Raw genomic sequence first — 26,127 nt, forward strand, 5'->3', positions numbered from 1 at the left:
TGTGTTCAAACTGCAGTCTGCCTAGCTCTGTGGTTTTCACAGGATACCCATCACTGTCACATGAAGTGAGCTTCTTATGACAGGAAACATTCCTCCCACGATATTAAACTCCTTGTTAAAGTTTACTTTGGCACAGATACAATTACATGACTATAGCTAAAGAGCAAAACCATTTTCCTCTAGAATTTTGGCATTAATTGGAAATGGATGGTAAATTCTGTGGATTTATTTAGGGTTAACTCTATTTAAATAGGGCGTGTAAACTATGCTTGCCAGCACTGTATGAGCAGCAATGGCATCACATAGATGCATATTTGTGTTTCATGGAAGGAATAGGATTTTTTTTTTCCTGACAGCTGTTGCAGTAGCAGGCAGATCAATATTTCTGCATTTGCAGAGGTGGATGAGAACACTTAACTTGAAGATGATTATTTTTTTTGATATATTCATACTACAACAGTTTAGTCTTGACTACAAACAAGCCAGGGGTACGTACCCACCACCACTTACAGTGGGGTTTACATTGCGCTGCAGGGCTGTTCAGTGTGATAGGGGCACTGCTGAGGGAAGACCTGCAGGGACCAATAGTGTACTTCAATTAAAAATGAAAGAACATAAAGAGAACTTTAAACATTTCTGCTCCAAAATCTATTCGCAGGGTGTTGTCAAGCTTTTCCATAGCTACATTATGGATTTTTTCAGGACTTTCATTTTGAGTGAAGTTTGCTTTCCTGACAAGAACTGACACGTGATCTGCACAACATGCAGGCTATGGTTTGAATGAGTGTAATTTTCTTATAACTTGCCGTTTTTTTTAAAGGTTTCATGGAAGTCATTGGTTATTTGAGTATCAGGGCTTTCTTTTGAAAAACAGAAGCAAAGTGAAATGAAGAATTTCTAATCTTCTTGGTTGTAAAGTTTATTCTTATTTTTTTGAGGCGTGGCTCATAGGTGTTTGACTTGTATGTTTAATGCCATTGGATTTACTTAATTTGTGTGTAAATGTTTTGCTAGTCTTCTGCAAAAGAGTAAATTTCATATTTCATGCAGGACTGAATTTTTCTAATTCACCTTGCCAGTTGAGGCAACATGACTTGGAATGGTGTGAAGAAACGAGAGCCTGTCAAAAGGGTTTGATCTATTTTTATACTGCCCTTCTGCTCTCAAATGCTGTACATATATTTGAAATTATTAATCCCAATGTCATTTCTTTCCTTAGTAGCATTTCAGCTACTTCTGTGAACCATTCTTGGCAGTTCTTCTCTTACTGCAAATTTAATAAAAACTTAAACTGCATGATTATCTTTTTAAATTGAGATATTCTTATGGGTGTAATCATGGATGCTAAATCTCCTTAGGAGTTGGTGAGACCTTTGCCTGCAGGAGTTGTCTTACATGTGTTGAAATACTCTTGAATTTTTTTTTTTTTGTGTGCTAGTCATACTGAGATACTGGTCTTGGCTCAAAGGTGTAAAAAGTAAACTACAAAGAGTCCAACTGATTAAATGTAGTGCTCTGAAGGAAATTAATGATTTGATGGCTGAGTTAAACTTTTAGAACTGCTTTTCCATAAAGCTGAGGACCTAAATGAGCAACTGCTTTGGGAACTTTTGGAGCCTATGCTATGCCTAGGTCTTTTTTTTTTTTTTTTTTTTAGCCCTGGAAGATGGGGTCTAAAACTCAGCAGGTGGTGGGAATGTGCTTGGTCTGTATCAGTGTGAAAACGCCTTCCATGGTCTTCTATCATCCCCAGCTGTGATGTGAGATAAAACTGTTGAACCAGATGATCGTATATGTTTTTTTCCAGCCTAAATGATTCTGATTCTGTTACCCCAGATACTGTTTGCAGGCAGAGTAAGGAAATTAGGTGAAGTCTGAGTTGGCCCAATGCAGAAGTGAATGGTTGAAAATAACCTTCCTCAAATCCACTCTTCTCATCAGTGACCTCAGTGACGCCAAATTAAACAATACTTTCAAATGATGCTTGGCAGATGTCAAGGGGTAGAAAAGGAGGGCATCAGATTTTTTTTTTTCTTTTTCTGCAACTAATATCTGAAGAAAATGTATTACATTGAAAACAGAGGAATAAAGCCCCCAGGAAGATTCTGTGTTTGGGTTGTCTCCCCAGCAATACCAACACAGGTCCTGTAAAATTGCTACGTTTGGCTTTGGTGTTATGAATAGACTAACTGGTAATTACAGTTTGGCATACAGGGTTTGAGGTGATGGGTAGGTAACACTGGTGGTAGATGCTGAGATCCTGTTGGACTGGTGTTAAGCAAGGTGGGTTCAGTGCACTGAAACAAATCCTGCCAGTTGTCTGATGGTTCAACCATGCTTCTGTGAGAGGCAATAGCAAAGGACAGTGCTGTCAGCCCAAGTCTGGAGCAAGAAAGCAAACAGAAGAATTTGCAGAGGAAGGTCAGGACTGTTACAACATTTCCCCCCCCACCACCACACACACACATTGGCTGAGGGGCAAGTTTTGTTACTTGAGGCAGCAGCTGTATGTGTGTGCTATTAACACATAAATCATGGCAAACATTTGAAAGGATTATGATAAAATCCTTGAAGCAAGTTCAGTGTTTCTTCTCATCCCTGGCTCTGGTGTTGACCCTTTCCTTTTGTCTGCACATTATAGAAGTCATAGCTATAATGTAGCCTTCATGTAAGGAACAAGATGATTTTTTAAATAGGTTGATTCTCTTCTTAAATTATTATAGGCTGTAGTAAAATCACGCTTAAGTTGACGTACTTGTCTAGCAGAAAAAAATCTGCCCCTTAAATATTGTTGCTGTCCTGGGGAGCAGTTGCAAACCCAGACAGCCCTTCAGGGGTGACCACTGGTAGATCACCACTGGTTTGGCGGCTAGATTTCAAAGCATGCACATGCATCTCTGGTGCTAGCTAGCTTTGAGCTGTCTGAGTACTTGGCACCTTTAAAAATGAAATATTACCTCTCTTATTTTGCTTGTTTACTGCAAGTTTTAGTTCAGATTTGTAAGCCCTTTGAACTGTCCCAGGTGATCTGTCTTTTCAGAGAAAAACGTGCTAATTTACAGGTGATTTTTCTCATTCTAACAGATGTTGATCCAGTTACCTTCTTGCATCTAGAGAGAACATGTAAGAGGACTAACCAACGTAATTAGTGGCTTTTCTTTGTGGTGTTTTCTTTTTGATGACTGGAAATCATCGCAGAGCAGTTACAGCACCTTTGAACTACATCTTGAACCCTGTAAGCCATATCATCAAATAAGTGGAGGTAGAGAAAAGGAAGAAACAATGCACGGATATCAAAAGTTGTGGGGAACTCTGCATAGAACAACCTTTTCTAAATCCCATCTTTCTCTAAAGTATGTAAGGAGAAGCAAATGACCCATGGGCCGTGTTCTTGAAAATGCCTGTATGTGAAAGAGGGCTATGAGGGTGATTTTTATCCCATGTGAGGCATTGCCAAAGACATCACATACATCTGTGTGCTAATCTTTGCTGAAGGAGGAAGGATACCATATGATGGTGACACTGATAATGTGCATGTTGGGGTGGGATGGGTACATGCAGTTCTGGACCACACCACAAGGGATGCACGTGTGAAGTCATTAATCTCAGGGCTTTATTGCATTTTTTCCTCCTACAGCTTTTCAGCCCACACACAGCTTTAGGCTACAGACACTTCCTTTTCCAGCAGATAGCCTATTGCACAGGAAGATGAGTACAAAGTAGGAGACTTTCTGAATGAACTGATACAGTAAACCTTTCTGTGCATATTCTTAAATGCTATGAGCTTGTTTCAGAGGCCCAGAGTCTGCAGCTATAAATCTAGGATGTCTTTGTCCCTCCTTTTATTTTCTTAATTGCCCTCAAATATGGTAGAAATACAGCTGTATGCTTACATACAGATGTAAGTAAAGGCCTATGCAGGCCAAGATTTAGATTTTTAGTAAGATAAACAGCTGGTTTTGTAGTTTAAAAACTGGTACTAATGACCTTTAAAAGACTGCTTCTTCTCTACTTCTCTGACTTCCGTAATGCCAGGAAATGCACCGCAGTTGACAGGTTAAAGTCAAAGGCTTCTATTGTTATAAATGTGTGTAATTTGGGGGATGAAAACATTTTCATTTTTTAAGATCAGTTGTATCCTATATTATAGGCTGTTGCATGCACTTCTAAAATAGTTGTCTACATTTGAATCCATTCATTTCTTTATGATGTTTCTTCCATATGGCTCTGAAAGGGAAAATATTTTGAAAGGAAATGCTTTTTAAAATGCTTTTTAAGATGCTTGTATATCTGGGTTAAATATTTATGTGGCATTTATTACTTTAATGCACCAAGAATGAAATTAAATTATCTGCTGAAAAAAAAAAAAAGGAAAAAGAAGATCAAAACAGAAGTTTTGAGAAGTACCCTTTGAAAATAATTTCATTTAAGTATAATTAAAATATGTGGTAAAATGTGTTGCAAATGATAACTCCTTAATTTGGTAATGAAAAGTAAAATAAATTGAATGTCTCTTTAATGAAAGAAATAATGAATTGATGGAGGTAGTTCTGCTGTTTTGGTAAAATGTTATTTCCATTTATGTGACTTTACCACTCTTCTTCCTGCACTGCTTCAGTTCTCTTCCAGCCACTAATGTCTGTCCCCCACAGCTCCCTCTCTTTCCACAATATTCCTCCCTGAACAAAAGCCGCCAACTGCTGTGCTTATTGTCAGTAAGCCAGTGTCAAAATTTTCAGCTGCTGTTATTGTTTAGATGAAGTTCCTTTGTGTAGCATGAGAACTCTTGTTGAGTATTAGCTTAGTGGCAGCAATCGTGGTCTGTAATGATAATACTCTTCAATCAGATGATAAATGTTTGCTTATAACAGCTGTTTTACATATTCATTAATCAAGAAATGTTCTTGACACAGTGATAAATACAACTTGAATTCTTCCTTAAGTGCGCCATGTACAAATAATGTAATGCTCATCATCGGGGAAAGGATGATAGATGGTACGGTAAAGCTCATAAAAGATACTAGGGATGCAAGTCAGACAACAGCATTTTCTCCAACATGTTTTTGTTGAAATGCTGTATGTGTTTGTCTCTCCAGTTTTGTGGCTTGTTTATTTCTGTGCACACGAGTCTTCATGAATGCGTCAACAGTTAAGGTTTTCAGAAGCTGGAAGAAAGCTTTTGGCAATAGTGCTGCATTCATCTATCTTTCCAGGGATGGAAAGTCGTGGGTGCGTCATTTAGATCAAGGTGCCTGACCGGAGTGTGCAGCAGCTCACGTGCAAGGGACAGACCAGTGCCCATAATGACCTTGTTACCAGCACAGTGTGAGTGTGACCAGATTGCATCCGTAACCTCAGTGGTGAAACTTCTATTGGTATCAGCTGTCCTTGCTAGTCCTGGCTTAATAGGTTATCACTGTGAGGAATGCCTCCCAACTCCTCTTTGACAGTTCCATGGACTGAGTGTTAGAGAACAGCCTGTGCACAGCAGGAGTTAGCTGGAATCTTTTTTCTCTCTCCTGGCATGGTAGAACCAACAGCAGCATTCACTTGTGCCCATTGTTTGAGGCAAGAAGAAATATATGCAAACTAATACATTCTGCTTCTTCATGAGGAGCAGAGAGTAGCCTCATTTTATCCCCCATGGCATAGAGACCGGTCATGTGGGCTTTATTTCTATAGTTTTCCTTTTCTGATTGAGGCACTCACACTTCGTTCTGATCTGCTTTCAAAGGTAATACTTAGGCAAGTTGCATCTGTGAACATGTTTTAGTGTGTTTTCCATTAAATGTATATTCTGTGACTACGACAGTTTGGCATTTGCAAAGCCTGTGAACTGTGCTCGTGGAAGCCCTCTTGGTTCTTTGGGCAGTACCATTTCATTGTGAAGTTATCTTTAAAGTTGCAATATTTGTTCTTCCATAGGGGTCCATGCAATACTGTAATTGTCCAGGAAGCAGGACCTCATACTACTGAGAATGCGATTCATGTTGAGTGAGAACTTAGAGTTTCTCAGTAAACTCTGTCTGCCTTTAGTATTAAATTTTTTTCCAAACCTTTTCTCTTCATGTCTGAAAAGATGTAAAACCTGTTTTAAACATCTGATCATGACACTTATTTGAGGAAGGATTGTTCTTGAAGGAGTACTTCTTGAAACAATTGTGTGCTTTCAGTAGGTGGTCATCAACATCTGCTGGGGCCAGCAGATGGGACCAACTAACTGACCAGCAAGATTAATATGATGATTACTCATTGAATGTGCCCATTTTTCTCAGATTTTTCAAATAAGGCTTGGTATTGCTTGGTCTTTTTGAAGCCTAGATAACTACAGATCTGTGTAAGTCAGCTTGTTTCTTTGGGTTACTCAATTCTTGTGGGCAGAGGCATCAGGGCTTGAAAGATTGTAACAACTGGTGTTTGAACTGGGATGCCTTTGTACCTCCTGTTGTCTGTTCTCTCCCTTGATGTATTTATGATCCTCTCTGGGATGCTGAGGGATCCAGTCCGAATGTAGTCACAATGTGCATGTGGCAAATCAGTAAATGCAATGTTTGGAAGCAGTAAACTAGCAATCACCACATGCAGTTCAGCTGGCCTTCCAGCTATGTCTGGGCATGAATGCTACACGTAGAATTCATCTTGGTCCTTTGATGCCTGTACCAACTCCAACATACTTATACTGACACAGTAAACACTAGGAAATCCAAAATGGGTTTAGGTTTGTTACCACCATCTACAAGATGTATGTTTCCAGTAGGTTCATGCAAATGAAGGGCTTAATTAACATGCATTTGTTAGATGTCATTGCAAGACTGCTATTATGTGGAGTTTCTCTTTTGTGAAATCTGTGTATGTATTATTTCAAAACCTTCAGCTGAAATCATACATAAAAACAGTAGTAGAGGATGGACAGACAAACTGATACTTCATTGCTAACTTTATTTCTGTGACCATCTTGAGAAAGGATTGACTGAATTACACGAATAAAACTATCTGGCGGAACTTGTGCCTCTTTCGGCGTTACACTGGACTGCACCACAAGGCCTCATTAGCGGGCTGGTGGGCACAGAGTAGCATACAGAATCACAGGACTGTAGGGGTTGGAAGGGACCTCCAGAGATCATAGGGTCCAACCCCCCTGCCAAAGCAGGTACCCTCGAGCAGGTTGCCCAGGTAGGTGTCCTGACTGGTAAGATTTCCCCCTTCAGTCTCCTCTTCTCAAGGATGAACAGACCCAGGTTTCTCAGCCTTTCCTCACAGGGAAGATGCTCTGGGCCCCATATCGTCTTTGTGGCTCTCTTCTGGACTCTTTCCAGGAGATCCCCGTCTCTTTGTACCGGGGAGCCCAGAACTGGACACAGTACTCCAGGTGAGGCCTGACCAGGGCAGAGTAGAGGGGGAGGATCACCTCCCTCGACCTGGTGGCCACATTGCTTTTCATGCACGCCAGGGTCCCATTGGCCTTCTTTGCCACCAGGGCACACTGCTGGTTCATGGTCAACCTGTCGTTGACAAGGACCTCTTGTCAATGGTCCTTCTCCACAGAGTTCCTCTCCAGCAGGTCATCCCCCAGCCTGTACTGATACATGTGGTTGTTCCTTCCTGGGATATGTGGATGTGGAATTCATGATGCAGTCTTACCTTCAGGGCAGAAGAAATTTTTTCTTTCCTCTCCACTGAATTTCATGCTATTTAGGTCATGCTATTTAGCATGTTCCCTTCTTTTAGATTTAGTTCACATGGGCTGTACGCTACAGCACTTAATGGAGGAGAAGAACTGAAGGGATGGTAAATGACAAAGATGGAGTGTTGAAAGCCCCGTGTTCTTAGGATAGCAGGCTATAATATGGAGTGTGTGTACGTAGTTTCCTTGAAAAATAACTAGAGAACTTTGCCAAGCAGTTTACCCATCCAATGCGTCTGTAGATGTGGGAATGTCTTTTTGGCTCATCAGAATTTAATTTCTACATTTGGAGTCCATGCAGGTGAGCTTGTGAGGTGCGTCTGTCTCTCTGTCAGTCAGAGAAGGTGGGCTTTGAAGGTGAGGGGCACTGGGAGAGACTGACAAATCAAGCCTGAGTTCACACTGAAAATTTAGCAGAACTAGCAGTTTAGTTGGTCTTCAACTAAACTTCTTTATTTAGATTGAAGGTCTAGTCCTTAAACCTGACCCTGCGGAGGTCAGTGAGAAGGTTGCCCTTGTGTTCGTCAGCCAGAGAAATGAGTGCCTGACACAGTGGAATTGCAGACGTTTATGCTCATGAGTTATAAGGAAAGAATGACAATAGAGGATATAAAAGGTCTGAAATGGAAGCAACAGATGATCTTTTTCAGTTCAAAATGACCCTGCCAAAAGAGGCAAATGACATCACAAGCTGGAAGGTCTTTGCTTTTTAACCAACTTTTAAAATATGTTAATATCTAGAAAATATGCTTTGAAACTTGATTGAGGAATAAATCACTTTAAACTCATGAGAAATGAGCATCTTTAGCTAACCAGGAATCTTCAGAACTGCTGATGGGAAGAAGGTACAAATTCGTGTTAATGGATATAGTCATATCCTGCACTCTGCTACTGTCAGGTACGCGTCCAAAGTGGATTTTTAAGTGTCCTATTCCACTTGACCAGTAAGTCTGAAATTACAGATATTGCACAACCCCACTTAGTTATTTTTACAGACCTTCAAAGAGTACTGTGTCATTTGTCTTATTTATTTTTCCTTAACCAGGCTTTCTTGGTTTTAGTTCTTCTGTGATCAGCCTTGGAAATGAATCGTAATACTTAGAAGCAGCAATATAAGGAGTGAATTTTCTTGTTATGATGTGGAAATGACTGTAGCTGTAGATAGGTTACTCTATGTAGTTTCCCATTTCAAAACACAACAAAACCTGAGCCTGAGTCTGAATAATTCTAGAGGCCATTGCTGTTTATGACCCAGATTTTTTTTTTTGGGTGGCTTCTCTTGCTTTCTGTCACTCCCACAGGTGGAAAGGAACCTTCATTTCCCCACTCTAGGGAAACCCACTTCTGTTTTCTGAGAATTAGGCTCATTTTTCATGCTGTGTACTAAGTCTGCCTCAGAGATAGACACCACAACAACCCAACTCAAAAGAAGTGTCACCTGGTACTAGTGTAGTGAGCAGCTCTCCCTCATCCGTCTTTATCTGCTTTGAATGAAAATGCAAGCAGCAGCAGCTGTGGGAGAACAAGCCTGTGGTTTTTAAAGACCCTCGTGGTTTTTTTTTTCCTTTATTCCCTCTATTCCCTCTAGCATTTACTGGTGGTGTATGCTCTTGATGACTTGAAGATACTGCTTCTACACCTTAATGCCAGCTGTTGTTCAATACAGTATGTCACTAGCTATTAATCTCCACTCAGAAATCCACTTCAGGGGATTAAGCAATTCTTTGTTCTTCTTCTATGAACTCTCCAAGTTTCCTGTGCTGCTTTGGTGTGAGGAGCTATGCTGCTCAGCGTTGGTCAGGCTTGGACTGTGTTCCAGTATTTTATGATGCTATAGGCCATGTACATGTACTGGGAGCACGTTTGCCTCCTGTCCATGGAACTTGGTGTGAGTGTACTGAAATCTACTGAATTTTATTTCCCTAATTGCACAGCCCTAGAAGCTTGTGCACTACAGCTAGTAAAAGCATGACTTCTACTTATCAGCTGTAAAATAACTTTGATACTCACTGGTGATACTGCAGTTTGTAGTTGCTTAGCTGTGAAAATAGCATTTACTTTTGAACTTAATCCTTCTAATTTTCATGTATTATTTTAACTACTATACCAACTGAATTTCTCTCTCCTCACCCTGAGGAAATGATTTTGGATGAGTGTTTAGAACTGTGTAAAGAAAAAGTAAATAAGGTAGGAAAAAAGATAAGTATTTAAAATAGTGATTCCATTAGTTTTTTTTTTTTCTTTCCATTTTGATGTATTGCTTTTCCAATGTATTCATCAGAAAACAAACAAACAAAACAAAAAAACCCTCTGGATGCGGTAGCCTATTAAACCCATTTTTTACTGTAATGTTTATATGCACAGCCCCTCTGTATTTCTGTTGTGTTTGTGACTGGCCACTTGAATGAATTCCCTGCATGTATGCAAGAGCTTCCCTGCTGCCTTGTGTCCCTCTGCAGCCCTTCCACAGGCAAGGTGCTTTGGTGAGGAACAAATTACAGTGTTACGGTCGTCCCTTCTTGTGCATATAGAGCTTAATACCTGCTAAATAAATAGTTGAGCTTTTACCTTGATTATAAAGTAAGTTTATTCTGTCTCTGGGTAGAAGTTGCATTTATTTTACAGTTCAGTGCCGCATACGTATCACTGACAGCTTCTGGAAAGTGAGTAGTATTTTGGCAAAGAAATCTGTCAAGGTTTGGGATGCCTGTGTACAGGGATGCTCGCTTGGTATGAGCGTGTAGGCTGCCAGTGGGTACTGTCCCTTGCAGAGTGGATGAATTACCTGGGAAGGGCCGTGGCTGTAGATACAACCTTCAGTTATAGACGTATGTCTATGTATGCAAGGCACAGTTCTGCTGTGTAATTTCAGATATGTTGTCTGCAGATTTGTCTTTTTTGATAACACCCTTTTTATCCAGCTCTCTTGCCTATGTCTTCCTAATGCTTCAAAAAATGATGGATTGTCTAATGGGCTAGCTGTTACAAGAGACTTATTGTGGATGTGAAAGTGTCTCATACAACTTAAGCTTATCCAGAGTAAATCGTATTTCAAACATTAGCTTTTCTCAGTTTCAGTGGACTCCAGCTGTTCTGCTGAACTGTAATTTTATCATTTTCCTGGACTGCAGGGTACAACTGTTGAGACTACAGATTCTTTTATCTAGTATAAATTTTCAAAGAGCTTCATTGTTGATTTTTTTTTTTTTTACATTGCTCAACCTATTTTCTTTATGCTTACTATGTAATGTACATGAAAATCACTTGCTAAAGGATCATACTTAGCAGCTGTTTAGACTCTATGCTTCTTTCAAGATCCGTGAAACTTCAAAGTTTGCGTGGACTTAAAGCAAAAATAACGCTCAAGTATCAAAGGAAGAAATAAGCAGTGTGCTTGATAGATGTTGGTGCTAGTTTGAGTGCTTCCATGTTTTGTCTGAACACAGCTCTCTTCTGTAGAGCATGCACTGATATTTAGCTTACCTTTCTATGTGATTCTTTATAGAAGATTTTTGTCCGTTAAACTTTTCCACCGATTATTTTTTTTAAGTTACATTATAAATGTGCTTGAGGTGGAGGTGTATCTTGATGTTGCTGTTTTTAAAAGTTCATTTACGAACTGCCTTTAATCTAATGAAGGAAATGAAGATGTTTATATTATGTCATTGGGTTCTCATTAGTTGCTTGTTTTTTAATAGGACCGTAATTTCATTTGGCAAGTGAAAGCCTTGTCTGACCACCCCTTTACCTCAGTCTCTGCTTGCAAAGCCCAAGAAGGTCTTTGTTCCCTAAATGTTATGTTTCAAAGCAAACCAAGAAACCCCTAGACAAAATAACTTAAGCAGCTCCCACTCACTAGGTTAGTAGGAAAGGCTCAGTGCTGTGTGTATAATGTTTCTGTGCTCTTGGGGAGTCCTTGGCTTGCTCGGCATTGCCCCCAGCCCCATTAGAGCAGCCAGATTAAAACCAACACTGACTTAACAGTAGGAGTGAGTCACAGCTCTACCCCACTTCCAAGGTAGCTTGAGAATACAGTGGAAGAATATTTGGATAAAAATAAAGTAAAATCTTCTGATTTAAGTGCTACAGAAGATAGATGATGATTATTTATATACTGTTAGTTAACGCGGTCCACCTGTGAATTTGGGAGTTACTCTTCCTCTAAAGGTTAGAGAAATAAAGTCAGCTTGTAATTTACTTGGAGAGAGGTTACTGACCATAATAGTTAAGCGAGGAATTAACTTACATTTAGCTCATTTAGCTGCCACTGAAGTGCTTTTTTTTTTTTTTTTTTTTTTTTTTTTTTTTTTTTTGGACCATGCTACCAGGGAACAGTGTCTGAGCCTATGCTTTTTATTTTCTCCTACTGTTGTTGTATTGGCATGTTTAGTTCTCTAGCATTTATCTGCAGTTAGGGGTGGGAAAAGGACCATCCTGAAGATGGTTCATCCTGTCTTAGTATTAAGAAGTCTTAAGGCAGAGCAATGAATATTTGTAAATACAGCCTGTTTTCTTGAGGTGCCAAAATAATGTTAGGGCTTTCAGATAAATGTATGCAAGTGAGACAAATTACATCATCTTTAATTAAAATAGTTACTTGAAATGTGTAAAAATGTCACTCTTCATCACTACAAAGATGAGATCTCTAAAAGAAATACATGTTAGGTGAACTCTCGATAAGTTTTCATCAGTCACTACTGTGTCCCAGACTCCTTTGAAGAGATGTCTTCCAAACAGAATTTGGAAGTCCTGAGTCAATGTTTTTGCATCAATTTGAAACCTGAGGTCTCAAGATGATGATGGTAGGTCTTCCTAAAAAAAACAAAAAAACAACAACCAACCAAAAACAACCAACCAAAAACAAACCAAACAACAAACAAAAAAGCTAAACAAGTGGAAAAAAACAAAAACAACCACTACCCAAAACGAACTCCCACTGCATTGGTAGGTCTATGCGGTGAAGTATTCTTATATGGCATAGGAATGAGAACTGAGAAACTGGCTGTTCAACAGTGTGCAGGTATTTAACATAATCTGTACTTCCAGACCCAGGTCAGAAGCAGGTCTGTAATGTTCCACTAGCTGTTTGAGAACTATGAAACCAACTTCTTCAGATTTTTGGTCATAGATGATAGCACTGTTATTTTTTTCTGCAATGGGCAGAAATCCCACTCATGCCTTTCGAATGTTACCCCTTTCAGTTCTCCATTAGTATCCCATTCAACCCCTTTTAGTAGCAGCAAGCGTTCTGATCATTTTTAAAAATGAGAGCTCTGACTCTTATTGTGACTTCCCTCAGTTGCCATAACCAAGTGTCTTTCATGGCAGAACTCCTGGCCAAAAGATTGTTTGCCTTGCACTTTTTTTAATGATTATTTAGTAATGATGTGGAGGTTAAGCTGTGCCTTCTGCAAGAGTTCAGGGTCCCCAACGATAAAATAAGCTTTTGAGATGAATTCCTTCCACGTCTGTGAGGAATCCTGTTTGGAAGCTGACTGCTCCACCAGAAGCTACCTAGAGGGAGGTCCCCTTGCTCCTGTGCCAGTCTTTCCCTATCGGTGGACCTGCAAGACTTCCTGGGTCACTTTCCAGTTCTCTGCTTTCTCGTCTATTACGCAATTCTTTTGTAAAAGTAGTCGATTTTGTCTCCTAAACTTTGAAGGCTTTCAATTTCCTCTGTGGAGGGTGTTTTCAGATGCTGACCTGTGAAACCAGGAGGAACTTTTTTTCATTTTCACCCTGACCATGGCAACTGGTTGATATGTGGTGCTTGGCATTGCCTTTAGCATAAATACTGCAGTTTCCTTTCTGCAAATTGTGTGTTACTGCCGCTTGTTTGGTATGCTGTTAGACAGCAATTAAATGCCCTCTTTTGTTAAGTTATATTAACCAAGACAGGCAAAACTAGTGTCTATTTTCATGTATGTTTTTTTTTTTTTTAACTTACTGATTGCTCCTTGGCAAATGGTGCTGCAGCAGGGCACTGAGGTGGGAGGTGTGTAGAGACATTTCCTGGCCTGTAGGTCTGGGAATCAGTCAGGCAGCTGGTAGACATGTATGGACAAGGGGTCCTCAGCACGGAAGCTGCATCAGATTTCTGGTGTGAAGTTTTTCTTCCTTTCCTCCCCCGCCAAGGTTAATTGGTCAATGTGTATCTGTCCACATTATTGAAATTAGTAGTAGCAGCGTGGGACTACTGGTAGGTGGTGCAGCAGTGATCCCCAACTATGGGGGTGGCTCCAGTGAGGCTTCCCAGCTGAACATCATGTCCTAGTTATATAGTCCCTGCTTTTTTCGACTAGTCAGTCTGATTTCGTATTCTTCTCCTCCCATCACAATTCCTGTGGTCAGGAACACAGTTTGCTTTGAGATATGGGGAGATACTAGATTGGATGCTATTGAGAGCGACTCTGCAGTGGTAACTCAGTATTACAAAGACTTTATTTTTCCTGGTAATTTAATGACATGCCTTCAGACATCTAGGTCATTTGTCACCATGTAACACCCATTGCAACCCTCAGCCATTGGGTCTAGCTTGCAAAGTGCACACGGACAGATCCCATGCTGTGCCCAACTTTTGAGAGTAATTAAAGTGAATATAGGTAAAAGATTAATTCTGATATAACTGCATGATATCACTGTGTAAAATCATATGTGAAAAGCTGGATTCTTCCTGGTACTCAAAAACAACAACAACAAAAAAACTATGAAGATGCTACTGGAGTACTGCAATATTGAACCTTTTGGATGATAATTTGGGGAGGTTGCAGAGCAGAGCTACTATGTGCAGGGGACAACCTCTTCCTCCTGTATTGCTGAACCAGAGGAGATGCCAGACAGACTTATTCCACTTGGAGAGTAGAATGTGAGAAGAGAAACACAGGAGTAGAGAGGGGCACGGATCTATGACAAAAGTTGATGGGGTTAGTAGTGTGTGTTTACTGGTATCATGGTTCTGTTGCCTAGTAATTCTGGTATTGTATGTGTTTGTTCAGGAAAACTGAGATGTCTGTCATGGAAGTGGCAGCTGGAGAAGAAGGCAGAAAACCTGGCATTAGTGGGACTATGAGATGTATTCTATTCCCACGATCTGTTTGGTCTTTTTACTCTTACATCTTTTTAGATTTTTTCCCCCATCCTTTTATTATTATTATTTTTTTTTTCTAGCAATATTACTTTGAAGACAAACGTTGCTTTACAATGAAAATACTGGAATTTCATCTTCTGTCATGCTTCCCTGTAATGAAGTATAGCAGAAACAAATGCCCATAGCAGTGTCTAAATCCAGCCTTGATTCAGCATACCTGCTGTTATCCTAGCAAATTCATTATTCATTACATACATTGCTTTCAAGTAAGTATCATGTAAGTTATGTAATGTGCATTTCAGAGCTGTGAAAATGTCCTTTTATATTTCTCTTTCATAATACAGATTATGATGTGGAAATGGTTTTCCAATGCATGTGCCTAAGCAGTGGGCCTTTTGTTAGATCCAATTAGGCTTTCTCCCTTGATACAGTGCGAGGCTCTGAAGTGGTGTTATGCTTGGCCGCAGACAAAATTAATCCAGTCAGCTGGGACTCTGAACGTCAGCGTTCTGTGATTTGAAGGTATAGAGCCACTGATACATGTGTTTATGTTCAGCAAATCTAGCATCCACTGCATGCAGCAATGGCCAAGCCACGTGTCAAGCACATTGCGCGACATGTCAGGGCATTTCTAAACGATTGCATGTATACAAGCTGCTGTACAATAACACTTTTATCCACAAAGAGGTATTTCTCTTCTCCTGGTGATTAAGAGTGTCTTATTTGTCCTTCTGCTGTGTGTGATGAACACGCATTTAAGAAAACCTCATGTCTTTTCTGTTTCTCTCTCATTGTAAATTGTTGGCTAAAAGGTGATTGCTGTTCATTTTAGTAAGTGCTTATTATGGGGTTTAGCCTTAAAAAAGATGTTTGAGAAACTCAGCTGTTTGTTGTGTATTAAGCACGCTGATACAGATGGAGTAAAATACTTTCAAATATCGCTGATTGTTTTTCTACCAATGTAGTTACTATGCTAAAAGCTGAAAACAGAGTTGGTTGCTGTTGGTGGTTTCTACTTCTAATGAGTGATGAAAAGCGATGAAGTGACCTTAAATCTAATCCAAATTTTGCAGACTTTCCTGGGAGCTTATTTAAAGACCAGAAATGTTCCAACAGGTCTCAATCCACAGAAGTCTCTGTAAGCATCACGGAATCAAATGTTGCTTTGAAAATAAATAAATAAGTAAAAAATCTGTGCACATAATCTTTCATTAAACCACTTACATGTTGGGCCCTGATTTTAAAATAAATCAATTTCCTGTAGTTTTCTTACCACACTTCTAGTAGTGTTGTTTATTAGTGGCATTAAACAATCAGCTTCCTTAATATGCTTCATAAAAGTGAATTAAAAAGTAGCACTTCTATGCTCCTGTGTGTGACCTGCCACATAGTCTGTGTAGTTAGTGGTGGATTGCTGAGCTGTAGTCTTCATCACCTCCTGGTAAATATATGTCTGAGAAAATGTTTTTTTTTTTTTTTTTTTTAAATGAAACTTTTTTGGAAGTAGTACTGATACAGGTAAACAAGGAGGCACTTCTGAAATAACTAGGATAGAAAATATATGATAACATTGTATTTGTTCCACATCAGACCCTTTAAAAACTTGCCACTTCTTTCAATAAACTTATTTCAGAATTTCTTAAAGTATTTTTAAAAAAACTTCCACTGTGAAGAAAAAGAAAATAAAACATGCTTTTGACTTTTGCTGAAGACCTTCCCTAAAACTACCCTTCTTACTGAAAGTCTGGGAGCCATTAATGAGAATAGGCATAGATAGGCTCGGAGCAGCACGTCCAGTGTTTCTCTTCTCATTCCCCTTATGGTGTGGTTGCTCTGACTAAATTTTTCAGGAGAGCAGGCTTTAGTCTGGAGGTGTTTGTCCACCCAGCAGTTCTTGTTAATCAGTCTGAATATTTATGTCTCTAAATAGTTAGCAGCTTAACTTCTGCTATGTGTTTTCAAACACTTTGGCCAGGGTTTGTAAAGTGAACCTTTGTTTTGCTGACTGACTGCACTCCTCAACCCTCCTAAATCTGCTTTCTTCTGCGGTTGGAAATGGTACGTGTATCTAACCCTTGTCGAGGCAGCATGTTCTCCTGGGCCTGACTCTTGATGTTCAGGGGACTTCTGCGTCTGTTTATGCTGATGGAGAGCCCTTCATATCCTCTTGATGCTTCAGACAGCTGTTGTGGAGGGAGGCCAATTCCAGTCTCTGGGCAAAGTTGATAATTATCATCTTGTAGGCCTGTTTGTGCACTTAAGGCATAAAAGAGCCATGAGTGAAGTACAAATGACCCTCTGAGGAACAGCTCAGTGAAAGATGCTGCAGAGAAGCGATGGCGTTGTTTGGTGCTGCATCATGCTGTTTTGGAGATGAACTGAATAAAACATCTGTGCTGGGGCTTGGTGACTCTTGGCTGCAGATGGGTTTCCAAGCTGCAGGGGTCAAGGGCTACCTGAGGCTTTCCCCAGGTGTCAGGCACGTATGTGGTGCAGGTTCCTGGCACCAGGGTGGGTCATCCTCCATTTCCAGTTCAGAACAACATAGAATCTCTTTACTAACAGCTTGTCCCCTTGTTAAAGCAAAAATATTTCAACAATCAGCAAAAAAGTGTTTTTCCTAACATAAATGATGCTTTTGTAATTTCTGAGCGGAGTCATAATCCTTGTTTTGACTTTACTTTTTCAGAATATGAGTAGAAGAAATATTTTCTATTTGTGTGCTCATAGTCTTGTTCTTACCTTCTGGACCATGCCCCAAATGCCCATCTGTGAGACACCGTGGCCATACTTTGCTACTTAAGGAGAGTGACTCTATAGCGGTAAATTCCTCCTGGGCTGCTGCTGAGCCAGTCTAGAGGTTGAAAAGTGCTTGGTCTCGGTCAAACTGCTTGTGCTCTGAAATCAGGTGAGGCAAAGAATACTGACCTGTGAATAACCCATCATCAGGTTGTTCCTGTTTCTTTTCTAGAAGCTCTCGGAAGGAGCCAAATGGTGCACAACATGGATAGGTAGCGTAACTGTTACCTTGATAAGAAGTCTGAAAAAAAAAAAAAAAAGCTGCAGGTAACAGCATCTAGACTCTGGTATAAAGTTCAGTGAAATATGCAGAGTCAGGCACATACTTAAATTGTCTGGACAGCTGTGACTGAACTGGATTCTGGATATTCTTCATGAGTGAATAGTATTGGTTAGAGCTCAGTTTCCCTTTTTTTGAAGATAAGGGTGGTGGTACCTTCAAAAACAAACAAAAACTTTACTTAGCTAGACATAAGGTATAACTTCTTGTGGTTAACTTTGCTTCAAGTGAGAATATAAGGGTAACAAACCTTTATTTGTGTGGTTCTAGAGCGAGGCACCTAACTTGTATTGTGACTATGTTTTTGTGTTGATTTAATGGAATTCAGTTGAGGGAGAAGTTTTAGATGACCTTGAAAATAAAAAGCATCAGCAGAAGATATTAGTAAAAGTTTCTGACTGTAACTGGTGTATGCATGTTGGAAGTGTGCAAACTGATCAAGCAGATGTTTGTTTATCATCCGTTGTGCTATTTTGTTTGTGAGTTCGATATCTGTATTCTCAAGAAGAATAATTTTGCATTTTCAGTGTTGCTGAAAATATGTGCATCTGAATTTCATGAAGATGATTTTATGGTAACTTTTTTATTAGACAATATAATATTGTTTATTTTATGTTGTCAGCTAAAACATACATTTTATATAGCTGTAAGTATTCAAAAGTGTTGCACTCCATTATTTGAGTGTATATAATTCAAAGAAAGCACTTTTATATAAGACTCATTCAAGTATGAATTTATATGAAGCCAAATTGTATTATTATGCCAAAGATTGTGGAAAAGTTATGCAGCTGTCGGCCTTAATTTTTACCCCTCTGTGTTCCTAACTGAAACTGTTTATGAATCTCTGTAATGAAGATAAAAGGACATGGGACTTACTGTAGAGTAATGTTATAGTACTTATATAAAACAAACTAAAAAAAGAAAGTTAAATATTCTACCTTATTCTTGTTAAACATCTGTTCATAGCCTAGTGTTAGTATGATAATTGTTTTGTCACCTCATGGTTTTTTTTTTTTTTTTTTTTCTGTACTGATTTTAACTTTTCCTATTCAGAAAAGAAAGTGACTTCCTGTCCTGGTAGTCTTGTCATGTTCTGCTGTCTCATGGCAAATTGTTATCGTGCTGTTTTGCTAAGTCATGAACTAAATTTGTCCAAATTCAGTTCTCACTCTCCACACTCAAGCCATGTTTTTTCTTTTCTTGCTTTGTTCGTTGTTCTGCCAAGCCCCATCACTTCCGTGTAATGCGGAGCTTAGCTTTCAAACTTGCTGCAGGTACACCAATAGTTTGTTCCTTGCATCATTTATACCCCTTTCCTTACTTGTGCCTAGCATCACCCACTGAAGCATAACTATATTGAAAATGTATTTGTAAACCTAATTATAAGCTTTTTGGATCATTATAACAACTTTGAGAAATCCATCCCCACAAAGGTCTGAGTCCACCTTGTTCTATATTCAAGGTGACCCTTTGGAAGTAAACCACTCAGTTATTCAAAAGCTTTTGCATTTGACTGACTTCCTTTGTTTAGGTAATGTTTTGTACGTAGCACTGTTTATTTAAGTACAGTTTATTAAAGCACAAGTGTGTAAGACAGTGCAAATGGTAGAGGGATTCCTAAGGAAAGATTGCACAAGCAATAAAGACTAAACACAAACTTCTTGATTTTCTCCAATTTGATCATACTGCTATTTATTCATTAAATTAATAGTTGAATGGTTACGACTGACAAAGCGTATTCTGTCTTACTAGTGAGTATTTATTTTTTTAAGTACCGGTTCTTTCTGCTTGCTGTAGAACTAGACAGAAGTCCTTGTGCAGGTTAAAAATACTGTGTCCTGGAACCTTTTGGTGGCCTTTTCTTCTAGCTAAATGCTGTTTTTGCCATGTTTTTGACAGCATTTCTTAAACAAATGAAAAACAGGTACTTTATACCAGTTTGATACTTTCTCTTGTGTTTTCAATCGGGTTCCTAAATCCAAGGGTTAAAAGATTTACACAGACAGCTTTTAACTTTGCCCTGTTAAGAAATGAGATGTCTGTCTCTAACATAGGTGTGTGTGTTTGTTTGTTTGTTTTTTGTTTTTACATTTTAATTTCGCTTTCCTTGAGTTGCTTGATGTCACTTTGGGGGTTTTACATTATATGGTGCAAATTTGCTGCTAGTGTGCTCAGGAGAGAAAGGGGAGGAGTGCACTTGTTAGGAAGGGTACAAAAAATCTGCAGGCAAAGAAGCTTTGTGCAAGCAGAAATGCCTAAGCAATTCATTTTGGTAGACCTCCAACACAGCATTGGGGAAGACAACGTTTCATGTGAACCTTTAATGGGACAGTCACACTTCCCTTGGAAGTCTCAAATGCTGAATCATATGTGCTTCAAATCCTAAGAACCAGCAACAGGTCGTGTAAGGATACCCTATTGTACATCTGCTCATGCAGTTAAAGATGCTGCTGCTTTCATTGCTTTCTGCATAACTGGATAGCTTGTAGAACTATTCTTTTTCTTAGGGTGCTCCCATATCCACAGTAACTCCAGACAGATTAGCCTAAATGGTACGTATGTGTGGTTTTTTAATTAAGGTCTGATATTTCTGTTACTCTCTCATAATGGCTTTGGGAGCCAAGTCTGTGAAAACTATCAGCTGAATGATACGAATAGCAACTTTAACACATTGGACAGTGAAAAATATCTGAAAGTGATAATGTCTTAAGGGCAGAGCTTGATTTGGAGAGAATGTTTGCACCCATGGTGTGATTGACTCCGTGTGTTGGACATTACTTCTGCTAACAGGGAGGTAGTGGAGGTCTTTGTAATGGATCTCTTGAGATGTGAAAGAGGAAAGTCTGTGTCCAAGAGAAGGAGCGAGGACACATATCAAATCAGGTTGTTCCAACTGGCACATTCAGTACCTATGGAAAAATCTTGGGTACAGAAATGGATGGAATTCCTCTCAAGCAGTATATAAATCTACAGGCCAGTTACCACCACATACTTCCCGTTTTCCTGAGTCCTCATGGAAAGAGGAAGCAGACTGAAAGTTAACAAGAAACCATTTGAAGGCCGCCTTCTCCCAAAGCAGAAGGGAATAAAGAACTCTTTTGCCTTTTCATGTTGATTTCCTTCATCTTTCATGTTCAGGAAAGACTGCATTCCACCACATCTGCTTCAACCCTGGTTGAGAATTAGCCTTCAATTTTCCACTCTTGGAAATGTATTTTCCCTTTGGTTTATGGTATGTAGCTGTATGCCATTGCCTATGAACCCAGCCCAACTCTGTTGATGTAAGTTGTAGTTGGCTTTAAGTGTTAGGCACCCATTTGCTGGTGCCACAGCTGTCCCATAATATCCCTCTGTGGAGCCTTCTACAGGTATCAGATGCTTTACAGTGTCCTAGATAAGGTGCTTAAGGATTTTTTCAATTAAAATTCCATTAAATGTGTGGAACAGGGAAGTTGCGTACAACTACGTCAAGACAGGACCTGTCTGTCTTTGAAATTCCAACTTTTCTGTTTTTGTCTTTTTACAATCTGAAGTTTTCTTAAATACTTCCTTCTGAAAACTAAACTGTAGGTTTTCCCCCTTGCCACTTGTTTTCATATTCATATTTTGTATTTTTTTGTGTTTATCTTGTTTATCCACTGACCACATATTCTTTCATCAGCGAGATGATTCTCAATGAATAACCTTATTTCTCTTGATATTTTTTTCATGGGTACAAAGCTGTTGGAAACTTCAAGTATGGAAGCACTTCCAGTTTGAACGCTTGGTTATTATCTGAGTAGTTTCTTTAAATAATAGTTTCTTTTAAATAGGGTTTAAAAAAAAAAAAATCAATAAAATAGATCAAAGAAACAACATTTATGAGAACTATATATTGAAAGAGGCTTTTGAAATCTATTGTTTAAATTACTTTTCCTTTTGGGGCAACTGCAAAAGTATTTAATAAGCTGGTTCTGAACAGGAGCTGGAAGGAAGTGAAAGAATTAAAAGTATTTTCTTTCTTTCCATTTGTTATGAAGAACAGTTCATTGCTCTGCCAAGTCTACTTTCAGGTTGGTTGGTTAGTCCAAATAGGAACCCAAGACATTTTCTATCAAAAGTAAAACTTTCTATGTAAAAATAATAATAATAAAAAATTACATCTTGTATATTTATGTATATGTTCTACATACCCTAGCTTCATTCATCTTTAGTATTACTGAAAGCATTCCTTAGTCTAGCTCAAGGCTGCACTTACAGCTATGCTGATATTTTTGAGGTCTGTAAAGTCATTCCTCTTGCACCATAGGCAGACAAATTTGAGTGTTTCTTTTTCTTCATACAGTAAGAGGGTTGGAGAGGGATTTTTTTTTTTTTTTTTTTTACTTCAAATATGTTATTCAGCAGGAACTAAAAACTGAATATCAGATTCCCATCACTTTAAGAATCAAATGTTTGAATTCCTTTGAAGATCTTAACATTTGGGTGTATGGGATTTAGATTTTGGCTCTTGTCCTGCTCAGTTCAGTGGGACTGAACTTCCTTGTAAGCTCTTCGCAGATTTGCATGGGATCAGATAGAAGTGGTCTAGTTAAAATACCAAACTCTGCAAGTGGGAAACTCATATCAGCAATCAGGCTAAAAATCTGATCAACCAGTTATGGAAGTTTATGTGCAGTGAACTATGTATTTTTGGTGTCTTTTTTGGTGAATGCTTGTGAATTTGTAGAAGGAAGTCTCTCTATTTGTTTTGCCCAGTATTATGGTGTTTTCCATTTTTATATCTTTTTCTGAGAGAGGCTCCCCAGTCCTATAGCACCTTGAAAGGCCTCCTCTGTCACAAGTTTGTATCCAGCTTTCTGGGGCATGAATGGCCAGATTTTTGTGCTCTCCTGAAGTACAGTGTCATGAACGCTTTCCTCTGTGTGCTGGACACACCACTTCTGATACATTTTCTGATACAGTTTGCCTTTGACACGTATACAGTATGTTGGCTAGTCACAGTCAATGTGTTATCAACAAGTATTGTCAACAAGATGTTTTACCTCCACGAACTTTCCTGGTTGATAAATAACTTAAATTTCTGGTGCCTCCACGCACATAGCTGTCTGTTTTATGCCATTGGACCTCCATGGTCAGGTATTTCAAAGTAACCCATTATGTTCTGCGTGATATTCTGTGTGGCAGTTGTGTTGGTCATATCTCCAAGCTTTGTTTAAGAAGCTTTTTTTAATAAGATACTGCTGTCTTTTATTTCTTTCTAAGTTTATTGATAAAGCTACTAAATAAAATGACTTTCTAAACAAATGTTTGTGGAAGCACACTAATAATCACAACATGGTGCACGCTTTCCCTCTTTTAAACTTCATAGTCAGTGAAGTCAATTCCTTCATGCTGCTAATACGTATTTCAAGTTTTCCTCTGTTTGTGTTTGCTAAAGAGTTTGTTGTGTTATCGTATCCTTTACTGAAAAACAAATAAATAATTTCAGCTAGAGATGTTTGCATTTAGATAAAGGAAAAAAAATAATCATTATCTGCATTTTCCAAAAATGAAAGACTAGAAGTATATTCTTCAGTCTGCTTACTTCTATCTCTTCAACCCTTTTTTTTCACCCTGGACAGTTGTCCTAGAGCCAATTGTTTTGCTGAGATAAAACTAAGTGGACTTTCTTTGCCCAGACTACATTTTTTGTTTCTTAAGTACAGGTATTATATTTGCTATTTTCTGATCCGATGACACCACCCTCAACACTGGAGATGTATTAAAATACTTTCTTTAACACCTCCTTCTTCCTGTGGCAGGATTTCCAGAGCTCTGGGATGCAAATTATCTAGTCCTAACTTTAGTTTATTAAATTCTGTTGAATTTTGCTGTTACATGAACTGTGTTTATTTTCATGTCCATTATATTTTACTCTTTGAGATTAGTGAATATCATTATCATTAATTTTTGCTTTATAAGTTCCTGAATTGAAAACACATATTTGGTGATTCACATTCTCCAGAAATCTTGGAAATTGCCTGGTAAACATTCTTTAAAACAGCCTGTAGAACTCACTGGCCTATTAATAATATCCGAGAAGCCATAAAAAACACAAGCCAATTGACAATAAATGTATCATACATTTCCCAGAAATTTAAAATCATGGGCTGAAGAGTCATTTGGCAGAAGAGTGTCCATTTTTCTACTTGGCTTTTCACGTAAGTTTTGACTGTTGTTCCATCTGTTGCCTCTTGACACCTATTTAGAGATGGACATCTCAAAATTTTGTCGAGTTTTTCCTTTTAAGTGTTTCTGCTCCAGCTCATCAGAAATGCTTCTGGCTTTCCAATTTCCTTTTGTCCTTAAATTTATTTAGTCTTTGTGCTTCTGTGTGTTGCTGTCATCTCCTTTATAGTCTTTCCAGCCTCTTGCAGTCTTTCAATCATTGCCTGACTTCTTGCAGCTACCTTCTCCAACCTTTTATGTACTAGTTCTCAGAGCGGTCACTGGGCATATCCAGCCATCTGTATTTTTAAAGTTTTGCTTAAATTTCATCCTTCCCACAGGTAATCTGTTGGATATAATTAAAAACAAACAAACAAGAACTACATCTGCAACTACATCTAGATAGCTGCTCTTTCTTTTAGATAGTATTCCTTAGTCATCACTGTAGGAACTTGTCTAAATGTACTTATCCTCATCTTTCCAATTAGGACTTGTGAATTGTGGCAATTTTCTTTTTGATGACTTGATGATTTGGAGTCCTTATTACAGGAGTTCAGTGGCTAGTAGTGCTTCCTATTACCTAACAGGATTGGGAATAGCAGAAAATGTGCTATGCTATTAGCGTAGCAGCTGTCAGGGTATAGATGTGTAGGTACAGTGTGTTCCACAATTACATACGGAGAGCGCCTTGTTTTCCCTTCTGGTGTGAAAGGAGGAAATCATGCATTAGACTTGTCGTTCAGGAGGTTACTCGCAGCGCTGTGTTCCTATGAAAAGCCATGGTCAACCATTACCTTGTCCAGAAACGTCCTCTCCAGGGTTACTCAAGTTACTGGCGCATTGATTGGAGCACTTTCTATTTCCAAGTGTTAGGAACTAGTTTACGGCTGGCTGTCTTAATGAGTGGACAAGATGTGATTTAACACGGACTTTTCATTGCGAGACCACCCAACTACAGCCCCTCTGCAGGAGAGAGCTGCAGTGCTTGACCATGTTTTTATACGTTGTATTGATATGTATTGGCTGTGAGAATATCTGGTTACACATTTGAGCACTCCCTAGCTGTTCCCTAATTGCTCCTGTTTTGCTCATGGTTGCCTAATGTGTAATCTTGACTGCTCTGCTGATCTCGTATTATTTAAGCTGCTGGGAACCTGGGCTCAGCGTTAAATGTACAGCTGGTACAGCTGTGGCTGCCTCCCTCTGCCACTGTGGAAGCTGCAAGTCTCGCCAAGGAGCTGCTTGCCAGAGCGTTGACCTGTAAAGTGAGTTGCTTTAATATAAAGACCGTGGAAAACACTCCAGCACATGGCTGCTCCAGTAGGGCTCATAGTGGTGTGAACGTAGTGCAGAAACTCTCTAATTCCCTCCTGTGCTATGGGAGCTCTGTTTCTAATAAGGTTCGGTGAAAAGGTTTAGCAAGTGTGGAACAGAGTTACAAGGGTCTAAACTGACTGCTGTGGGGTCTTCTGGTTTAACATCAGTTTCCTGATCATCTTGTCCCCCAAACCAGGTGTGCATTGAATGAGAGGTGATCAGGCAAAAGGACTTTGTGTATTTAGCACCAAGAGTTGCATCTTTACCTCCTGTAAATGGACAGTTTATCTGACCAGGTACTGCTGCAACAAACCGGAGAGAATATAGTGGGACAGGTGCAGAACTCTGCTGGAACTGCTTATGCAGTCTACCAAAGTGGCTAATACATGTAAAGTGTATATATATAGTGAATATATTATTTATACTCTAAGTACATGTAGCGTACCATGCGTATGCCACTTCATGTGTAGTTCAATAGGAAAGCATAGAAAAAATATGCAAGGAGGAAAACTGGCTCAAGATAAGCCACCACAGGGCAAAGTTGTTGCAGGGTGACTGTTTTCCTGCAAGAAATCCAGCTCAACCCCTTGCGCAGCCAGACTTCTGTGGACAGGACAAAAAGCTCAGGACCTGAAAAACCCAACCGAGTTCTGCATGTATTACAACAGGATACTTTTTGCTTGGGACACTGAGCGATCCCCATCCGTGTATGTTCCTCCTAATTTTATGAATCGATAATGCCAATCTCCAAATTCACTTTTGGCACTGAAA

General features: G+C 39.2%; 1 protein-coding gene across 10 annotated transcripts in view; it reads left to right on the forward strand.

Annotated features, from left to right (window-relative positions):
* Positions 1-26,127, forward strand: part of BMPR1B (bone morphogenetic protein receptor type 1B) — a 260,808-nt gene that overhangs the window by 15,998 nt on the left and 218,683 nt on the right. For 2 of the 10 annotated variants that reach the window (XM_084516976.1, XM_084516978.1), the window contains exon 2: positions 14,852-15,037. The exons of 6 other annotated variants lie outside the window; for them this stretch is intronic. The gene's annotated coding sequence lies outside the window, so the exon portion shown is untranslated. Of the gene's footprint in view, positions 1-5,717; positions 5,735-14,851; positions 15,038-24,012; positions 24,033-26,127 lie in introns of those variants that run through there. 2 more of the 10 variants (XM_084516965.1, XM_084516966.1) reach the window with 2 other exon arrangements.

The sequence above is a fragment of the Aythya ferina genome (genome assembly GCF_964211825.1).
Source record: "Aythya ferina genome assembly, chromosome: 4".
NCBI lineage: Eukaryota > Metazoa > Chordata > Aves > Anseriformes > Anatidae > Aythya > Aythya ferina.